Source organism: Microtus pennsylvanicus, chromosome 2, assembly GCF_037038515.1.
Source record: "Microtus pennsylvanicus isolate mMicPen1 chromosome 2, mMicPen1.hap1, whole genome shotgun sequence".
Lineage (NCBI taxonomy): Eukaryota > Metazoa > Chordata > Mammalia > Rodentia > Cricetidae > Microtus > Microtus pennsylvanicus.
Window position 1 is genome coordinate 63592579 of NC_134580.1, and position 9569 is coordinate 63602147.

Genomic DNA, 9569 nt, shown 5'->3' on the forward strand with positions numbered 1-9569 from the left:
AAACCTGCAGGATTCTCTTCATCCAAGTTCACAGATAATCCAGAGTGTTTTCCTAAGCCATGTAGGCAAGTCTTCCCTGTAGCCAGATTTTTATTTGTGTTGCCAATTCTCTCTCTCTCTCTCTCTCTCTCTCTCTCTCTCTCTCTCTCTCTCTCTCTCTCTCACACACACACACACACACACACACACAAATGACATAAATACTTACTGTTAATTATGAAAGCATGGCCTTAGCTTAGGTTTGTTCCTAACTAGTTTTTATAGCTTTAATTAGCCCATATTTTTAAATCCACATCCTTTTACATGGCTCAGTATCTTACTCTGTTCTGCCCATCCTTCCTCCTCAGGGTCTGCCTGGCCACTCCTCCTTTCTTCTTCCCAGAGCTCTCTGTCCACAGAGGTCCCACTCAAGAGTTGAAACTCTTCCTGCCTAGCTATTGGCCATTCAACTCTTTATTAAACCAATCACAGGGACACATCTTCACACATTGTAAAGCAACATTCTGCGAGTATTCAGTGGGACTGTTTGAAGGTTTGAGCAGGGAGGATAGAAAGCAGAGGGTTATTTTTCTCTAACACGTAAAGTTCTAGTCATGGCTTTTTGGTGAACACAGGCTTCTAAAAATCATGCTGGGTAGTATTATTTAGCTTCAAGAATCCCCTGTGATACAAGGAACGTGGTCTGAGTACACTAGCCATCTTCTTGGGTCATTCTCCTGGTGTGGCCACACCAGCCACGCCCTCTCTCCAGTCCTTCAGTGCGCTCTATTTTGGCTTCCCGGTGACCAGGAAAGACTGTGACAGAGAGACACACAGAAGGTTCTGCTTTACTGACAAAAGGGGGAAGGGCTGGCCCTGTGATCCCCTCCCTTCTTTCCCTAGAGATGGCGCGATGCCCAGAGCAATAGTGGCTTTCTCGTGACAGCCATCCTATTACTAGGAAAGCGGGGAAGACTGCAATGATGTTAGCATTGGCCTTGTCCCATCCCCGAGATGATAAATAGAATCACCATCAACAGCCTGCTTCAGGTTGAGAAGTCACTTCCTGCCAGGACTGCCTCTCAGAGGCTTCCTGCTAACACAGCTGTATGGGGGGGGGGGGGGAGTATCACAGACCCGTGCTCCGTGCTCTGACTTACTACACCGAATCGTCCCACCATTCTCCTCTCTTCTCTCAAGCCCATTTTTATCATCCACATGTTCTTTTTGTGGAAACTTAACAGAGGTTAAAGTTTGACATTTGGGAGTGGGGGGGGGGTGTATGCTGAAAGAAATACGTTCACCAATTTCATTTTCAAAATCTACTGTGTGTGTCACTTCATACAGATGAAAAGGCTTCCTGGGGCAGCTGGGGGGCACAGGAGGGAACCAGGTGCTGGAGGAGAGGAAAGGGAACTGGTGACGGGGCCTCTAGCGTGTGCCTGAAGACAGTCCTGAAAAAACAAAACAAAACAAAAAGGACCTGTAACCGTTAGCAACCTCAAATGCCAAGGCTGAGCAGGAAGGAAGCGCGGGAGAAACAAAAAACAAACTAGGGGCCTCATCACTGTCTTGAGTACACTAACCTGCCTCCAAAGTGTTAAGACTTTTATTCCTTTTAGAAGGAAAACAAGACACTGACATTCCCAAATGTTCCCTCGAATCCCTTGAACACATCTGCACCTGGGTGGCTGACATTTGTTTGGTCCCTTATGTATACGGCCATTGTATCAAGCCGTTTCCTGTTTGCTAGGACCGGTGGATTCTAGAGCCTTGGATGTTTGTACCAATAAGTTTAATTTTTTTTCATGAATAGTGTAAGTGATTTAAGTACTAATGGACTACTGATTTTTTGCTTTATTGGGTGCTTAAAAAGTTGTCTAAAAAGATGTACATGTCTCATGGCATTAGTTCACATTCGGAAAGAATTTACCTTGGTCTGGTTTTCACGATGGCCGGGGTGACTGGCTGAGCATATTCCCTTGTTTGGTGGTCACCAGAATGGATGCAGAACACACAGTGTTAACTAACAGTATATGAATTTTCAGAAATGTTTTTACAGTTATCAGTAGCTTGAAGAATTTCCACTAAAATCACAACAAATAGACGTGAGTGGCAATTTAATTCAAACAATCTTTAAAACATAAATAATTGCTTTGACAATAGTTTGAAAACAAATCAAAATTTGTTTTCTCCTCATTGGCACGCACGTGCACACACACACATACACACACACACACACACACACACACACACACACACACACACACTGGCCTGAACTCAGTCACTCAGCTGGCCACAGTAATTGCAAAAGTTGGGAAACAAAGCTTGGCTCTGAGCTCTAGGGGAAAGTCTAGTTAACTTCCGCAACAATGAAAGAGAGAAGGTAAAACCAAATGAGATTTACAAACTAATAAGGAATGGAAAATTCAATTAACGAGAAGCTAGGCTATACCCCAAGGGAGACAGCAGAGATCTGCCAACTCATGTGTTAAAAGTGAAAGAGGCCATGATAAAAATAGGGTAGGGTGAAGTTTGAGAGACACAGCACATTCATCCTCTTGTGACGCACTAGGTCCAGCCAGTCTGTTCAGTGTATTCATCTGCTACTCCGATACTGCCATCCAGAAAAATTCCCCAGGGTTACAGACAGTGTACTCTCTGTGTGCAGGGGCCCATGGAGGCCTGAAGAGACAGTCAGCTCACTGGGACTGGAGTGACAGGTGGTTGTGAGCTACCCAATGTGGGTGCTGGAAACTTAACCCAGCTCCTGGCAAAAACAGTAAACACTCTTAGCCACCGGAGCCTCTCTCCAGCCCCACGTAAAAATAATCTTAAACAGCATTTGAATATTCAAGAGGACCCAGCTTGTTACATATAAGAGCCAAGTTTATTATAGGAGTTACTTCAGCTATAGAAAGATTTTTCTGCTAGATTTAAAACATTGTCCCACCAGGCATTTCTAAAAATAAAAGATATTAAATTTGTAAAGATTGTTGAAGACATTTTAGAAAATTAAGATTCAGGGTTTGAAGAAATTATATCTTTTTAAGTTTGTGAACACACCCTGGATGAAACAACAGAGAAAATAAATCATTCTTATTTATATATAAGAATCACTGTATTTACAAATAAAATAACTACATTTGCAGATCGAGTTTGAAAGCTTAAAACTAAATTTTAAAATGTTCAGCTAGGACAAATTGAATATTAATTAGATAGTCTACAAAGAGCAGAAGCAGCAACAAACATTTAATTTTGTTTTATTTAATATTTAATGAATTTGTTTATTTTATTAATCAAGCTTGAAAATGGCCCATGTAATCTGCAGAGGAAAAAAAAAGAATCTTCAAGTAGCATGATGACTTTTAAAAATATGGAAAGGGATGGTTATATGATCCGTATCCAACTCTCGAAACATCAACTCTCCAAGGTTGATTCCACAAAAGAAATTAATTATGTGTTGGTCTCCTGAGGCCTCCTAAGGACTGTGTGTGTGTGTGTGTGTGTGTGTGTGTGTGTGTGTGTGTGTGCGCGCGCGCGTGCGCGCGCGCCATTCATCAGGTGCTGTCCATATTTTTTTTTCCTTGGGACATGTTCTTTTTCACTGACCAAGACAGCTAAGATGGCTGATTGCAAGTCACAGGGATGCACCTGTCTCTTTCCCCCAGCTATGGTTTCTGTAAGGCATACTGGGGAACACCAAGGAGACTTGGGAAGGGGGTAAGAGAGAGGAAGAGGAAGGATGCTGAAGGGGGTGGGGATCTGCTTCCTCAGAATAAGGTGTTGAAGTATGTGGGAGAGGGAAAGAGATGGCAGGCAGAACCAGGGTCCCCCCTCAGAGTAGGGCAAGAAAATCTAGGTAAGACCTGGTCACAAGAAACGGTCCAAGATTCCAAGCGGGTGCCACTCTGTGATGACTCAGAAGTTCTGGGTGCATACAGAGGACAAAGGAGTGACCGCACCCTGATGGGCATGAGCGCCTGCTGCTGGGCTCTACGACAGAAGGGACACTAAATATAGCCAGCGCCCTGACTAGCCAAGGGACAGCAGAAGGGACAGAGAGGCCTGCAGGGAAGAGGACGCTCTGCCGGACAGATGGAACCGACCCTCGGTGCCTGGTGCCTCGGCATTTGCTGTAATGATTATCACCATCTTAACTGTGAAGCAGGTGAGGAAGGGCAGGGGTAGCATATGGGGGGACCTGAGGTGTCCAGGTGAGAGCCCAGGGCTGCAACCCCGCAGATGCAATAGTAGAAGCAAGGGTTGAAACTGTAACACCTTGTAGGTGATAGTCGTGCCCCACACCCTAGAGTGTCCTTAACATTGTCAACGCTCTTTAGAGAGCGGAATCAGCTAGGAATAAGGACCACTGCGCCGGAACGGAAGCTCTGAGGAAACAGGAACTCGTCTTCTGGAACAAATTCCGATTACAGTAGCTGTGGAAACGTAGCATGGCAATAAAACTCCGGAAACCTCCCTCTGTTAATAAAATAAAACCCGGGAGCTGAAGAGATGCGTCCATGGTTCAGAGCATTTGCTGCTCTTGCAGAGGACCTGGGTTCAGCACCTAGGGTCCACTTGCTGGTTCACAACCACCTATATAACTGTAGTCCCAGGGTTCAAACATCCTCTTTGTAGGTCTATGGCACCAGGCACTCCCATGGTGCACAGGCATAAGTGCAGGCAAAACACTCGGACAAACGAAATAAAATAAATCTAAAAAAAAAAAATCTAGCTAGGCATGGTGGCACAAGTCTTTAATCCCAGCACCCAGGAGGCAGAGGCAGGCACATTCTCCATGAGTTCAAGGCCAGCCTATCTACACAATGAATTCCAGGATAGTCAGGGTTCCACAGAGAGACCTCATCTCAAAACAAAGGGTAAATAAATAAAGCCTAAAAAGCAGCTGATATAATTGAGGCCAAGACACCCCAGTGCAGTGAAAGAGGAAACAGTGATTTGTTTGCACGTCCAAGTCCTTACCTGATAAAATTTTACTGATAATAGTAAACATACTCATTACTACCCTGTATATGTTTACTATTATCACTAAAATTTTAATACCTGTAAACACAGCTGTGGAACTTCTCTGGAGTTCCTAACATTCTAGGTGAAAACCTGCCTCTATTTAAACACAAAGCTCCATTGTATTAAGCGAATGGACCAACTGCCCAGAGACAGGAACAGAAGGCAGAGAACACAAAGTACCTTCCTTATTTGCCCCCAGGAGCCAGAAAGCCATGGTAGCCTCTCAGAGTTGGTAGGAGGGGATTTTGAGGGCCAGATGAAGGAGGTGTTTTAAGGTAGAACATTTGGTGGACAGACAGCTCAGTGATAGAATCCTGCCTACCACAGAGCCCTGAGTTGTCCACAGCACCCCAAACAAGCTCACAAGGCAGTCCACGCAGGATGCGTTAACTACAGAGGGAGCACAGTCTCTGTTGTGAGCAGCAGCTTAAGAAGATGCTTCAGGCATTGGTGGGCAAGGTACCCAGGGAAGGGGAGACCACTGGATGTCTGTGATGTGGGGGAGCTGGGGGCTATGGCTGCTTCACCAAAGAGCAAGAATAACGGGACTGGAAATGGTTCACAGACAGTCAGGCTGTGGTTAACAACTGCATTTAACAACACTATGATAATGGAATTTGTTTTCCATTTAGGAGCAGCTCTGAGGCAGGGTTACTAACAGCAGCAGGGTCATGAAGACCTGGGCACATCAACCCTCTCAGCGGCAGGGGTAGCCTTGGCCAGTTGCGGCAAAGCCAGCATTATCTGTAAGGCTATTCAGTCTCCAGGGTAATCAGTTTAGAAACATGTTCTAGGATGGAGAACTTGATTTGAAAATTATTTTTCATGAAGATCCAGAGAATAATTTTCTGCTCCTATAAATTACAGGCACTTGTCCTTCCTCTTTTGATTTGATGGCATGGTAGCCAAGGAAGCCAGTGAATTCCTGGTACCCATTCTTTCTTTCCCAGTCCAAGACAAACTCCTTGGCTGGGAATATGGATTCAAGATGCCTCATTTCCCAGCTGCTCTAGGTAGATGTGGCCATATTATTAAGTTCTGAGATGAAGTGGTATCCAATGGAAGACCCCGGAGAGATGGCTCAGCAGTTAAGAGCACTGACTGCTCTTCCAGAGGACCCTGGTTCAATTCTCAGCACCTGCATGGTGGCTCACAACTGTCTGTAGCTTCAGCTCTCGGGAAACCCAACACCCTCGCACAGACATACATGCAGGCAAAACACCAATGCACATAAAATAAACATGAATGAATTTAAGCGTGTTTGCTTGGGGTGCTGGGGACAACTCGGAGCTCTCTGTGTGGTAGGCAGGACTCTACCACTGACCTACATCTCCAGCAAAATGCTCTACCTTAAAACAACCCCTTGCTCCTCGATCTTGCTTTCTGGTACAGACAAGGGCTGCCCCAGGCCTAGCAACAGCAGGATGTACTTAGGAAAGGCAGGACCAGGAGCCTAGGGTCCTTGAGCCTTGTGGACTTGGCAGAGCAAACACCAGCCCAGACTGTTTTGCCTAACTGTCATCTGTGGGGGTTTTCTCTTCCTTGAAGTAAAAACTAATCCATGGTATAAATAATAAATAAATAAACTTCTCTTCAGTTTATTTTCATATCACAATGCTTTCGGATTTCTCTCTCACTCGTTCTCTCTTCTCCATAGTTTGTCCCACAGAGATTTGACAAACCACTTCTGACAGTCCTAGCTGGACCTCTCCACCTCCCCACTCTGAGACCTGCAGTGCCCAGCTTCTCATTTTCTACGAGTCCAAGCAAACCTCTGTCCCCGGGTGCTGTTTTAGCCTGTCCTGGAAGAGCTCATGTGTGGAGAGAAGTCACATTATAAAGTATGGAGAGGGTACAGACAGGAACCAGAGATGGCTTAGCAGGTGAGGGCACTTGACACTAAGTCTGACAATTGGTGTTGGAGTTCCAGGACCACAGTGGAAAGAAAGAACTGATGCCCTTTGACCTCCATGCTTGTGCCATGTCATACGCTCCACCTGTGAAATAAAGAAATGAAAAAAAATTAAGTGAAAACTAAGGTCAGCTGGCAGGTGGAGCCTCCATGATGGAATACTGTCTGCTTTTAAAAAGGAAACAAAAAGAGACACACACATAGGCTCCCTCTCTCTTGTTATGTCGTGTTCTGTGCCATCTCAGGACTCTGCCAACAGAAGGCTAAAATCAAAGCTAGGTGTGGCGCGCCCCTCTAATCCCCGCTTTCAGGAGGCTTCAGCAAGAGAACTGTGCTACTCTTGAACTATAGTGAGTTCAAGGCCAGGGAAGCTACATAATGAGACCCTGTGTCAGAGAGAGAGACGGGGAGAGAGAGAGAGAGGGAGACAGAGACACAGAGAGAGGACCAGATGACGCAGGCTTTCACCTGCCAAAGCAAACCTATTTTCTTCATGAAGCACCTAGTCCCAGACATACCATTACAGTAATGGAAAACAGACCAATACTTCTAGTGTGGACATCTCTCTGATCTTCAGCCACCGTTTCTCAGCTCTCCCTCTTTGCTTGTCTTGGATGGACTCCACGCTTGAAACGCTAATCCCTAGCTGTCTGTCAGAGTTCTCCATGTCTTCCCAGATCCATATCAAACGTCCCCTTTCTAGCCACAATGGGCTGTAAGCCAGCTCCAGCCACATCTGTAGACGGCAGGCTCTCAGCTGAGAGTTCAGTCTGTTGGTGCCACTAACGTACTCTGCCTTCTTTCGACTCTTTGTCGCACAGCTTCCATTTGTGAAGAGCAGAAACCGTGGTTATCGATCAGCGTGATAGCTGCTGCCCTTATGTAATTCTTATTGATGAGAAACGGTAGTGATTCGTGGGCTTGAACACCTAACCCAGTTATACTCATAGCTCACTGTCGGACAGTTTATTTGAGATTTTACTGCTTGCTGTTGTTGTCTATTTTTGCTGTGTTTTTAGACTAGGCCGGCAAACTCAGAGACTGCCCTGCTGCCCTCTGCAATCAGCTGTGATGATAAGAGCTGTTACTTTGCCCTGTGGCGTCCTCTTGACACCAGGGACTATGACTTGTTTCCCTCTTCCCCACCCACACCTGACCTCTTAGCCTCCTCCACTCCATGTTGCACCCACAGAATCGTGCCCAGCACTTCCTGCACCACGCATGAGCACAGATTGGGCACCTCTTCCTGACACTGTTAACATACATGAACGCAGATTGGGCACCTCTTCCTGACACTGTTGACACGTATGAGCACAGTCTGGGCACCTCTTCCGTGTGTAAGCCACACTAACCATATTTCTGGTATTGTAACAAATACCTGTGACCGATAGGCTTGTGAAGAGGAGACAGTTATTTGGAAGGTGCTACCTGCTGACCTTGTTGGTTGGGGGTCTATGATGATAGGCAGTGCATCATCGTAGGGTGTGTGGTAGCACAAGATGCTCACCTTACTGTATGGCCAGAGCCTCACAGTCCCTTAAGACATGGCTTAACCTCCCGTAGAACCCCATCTCTTAAAGGTTCCACTACCTTCTCATAGCACCATGGAAGGAAAAAAAGATGAACACATGGGGGAAACATTTTGGATCTAAATGATATCATGGTCCTTGAGAAGCTTCCAAATCTGTTCTTCCTCCTCTGTTTTCCCAGGGACCCGTGGAATCATGCATGGAATCACAGTGCTGTCTGTTGGCTCTCCACAAGGGCAAGGCTCTGTCTGCTCATGGGACTTTTCTCAACAGAACACCCCCACACTGCGCTGTAGGGTTAACAAGAATAGGGCCACCTCTTCTCTCAAGAGAAGGGTCTTGCAGATAACCCTTTTCTGTTTATATGCTGACACTCTCTTGTATTCTGGGAATTGCCTATTTTTCAGGGACAGGGATATATCCCGTGGCCCTACTATGCAGCACGTGAAAGATGTTCAGATAAATGACTCAGGAGGAAGAATATGTCTCTTCCATTCCCCCCTCTCTAGCCTAACAATCTTGTGATGTGGGATTCCCTGCCGCATGCTGTGAATATGTTTTATTACCACTGGTTAATAAAGAAGTTGTTTTGGCCTATAGTAGGGCAGAATATAGCAAGGTGGGAAATCCAAACAGAGACAAAGGAGGAAAGAAGGCGGAGTCAGGCCATGTAGCTGCCCAAGAAGTAAGAGTTAACAAACCACAAGCCTCATGGCAAAATATAAAATAATAGAAATGGGCTAACTTAAGATGTAAGAGTTAGTTAATAAGAGGCCTCAGCTAATAAACTAAACAGTGTTGTAATTAATATAGTTTCTGTGTGATGATTTGGGTCTAGGTGTCTGGGAACAAAAGTCTTCGTTTACAATCTTTTATCCAAGACCACCTAATTAGTGGTCTGTAGATGACATGAGAGTCTTGGAGAGAGAGGACATTTTAGAAAAAAAGTGAAACTAGAATCTGGGACATGTGAACCCTGAAGCAGTAAGTAGGCACCCATTGCTTCACCACAGTAAGACTATCCAGCTAGCTTGCATTTTTCGATGGTAAAGGTCACCATCAAGAATGAAAACATATTAGAACGGGTATACCAGATGACCCAAAAGCTCTAGGCAGAG

The 9569-nt window shown here is 45.4% G+C and overlaps 1 long non-coding RNA gene across 1 annotated transcript; it reads left to right on the plus strand.

The window, feature by feature from the left end:
* Positions 1–4042: 4042 nt before the first annotated feature.
* LOC142844828 (uncharacterized) lies at positions 4043–9239 on the plus strand. Its single transcript, XR_012909781.1, has 3 exons — positions 4043–4150; positions 6668–6893; positions 8633–9239. It is a non-coding gene; the product is annotated as an uncharacterized LOC142844828 (long non-coding RNA).
* Positions 9240–9569: the final 330 nt, after the last annotated feature.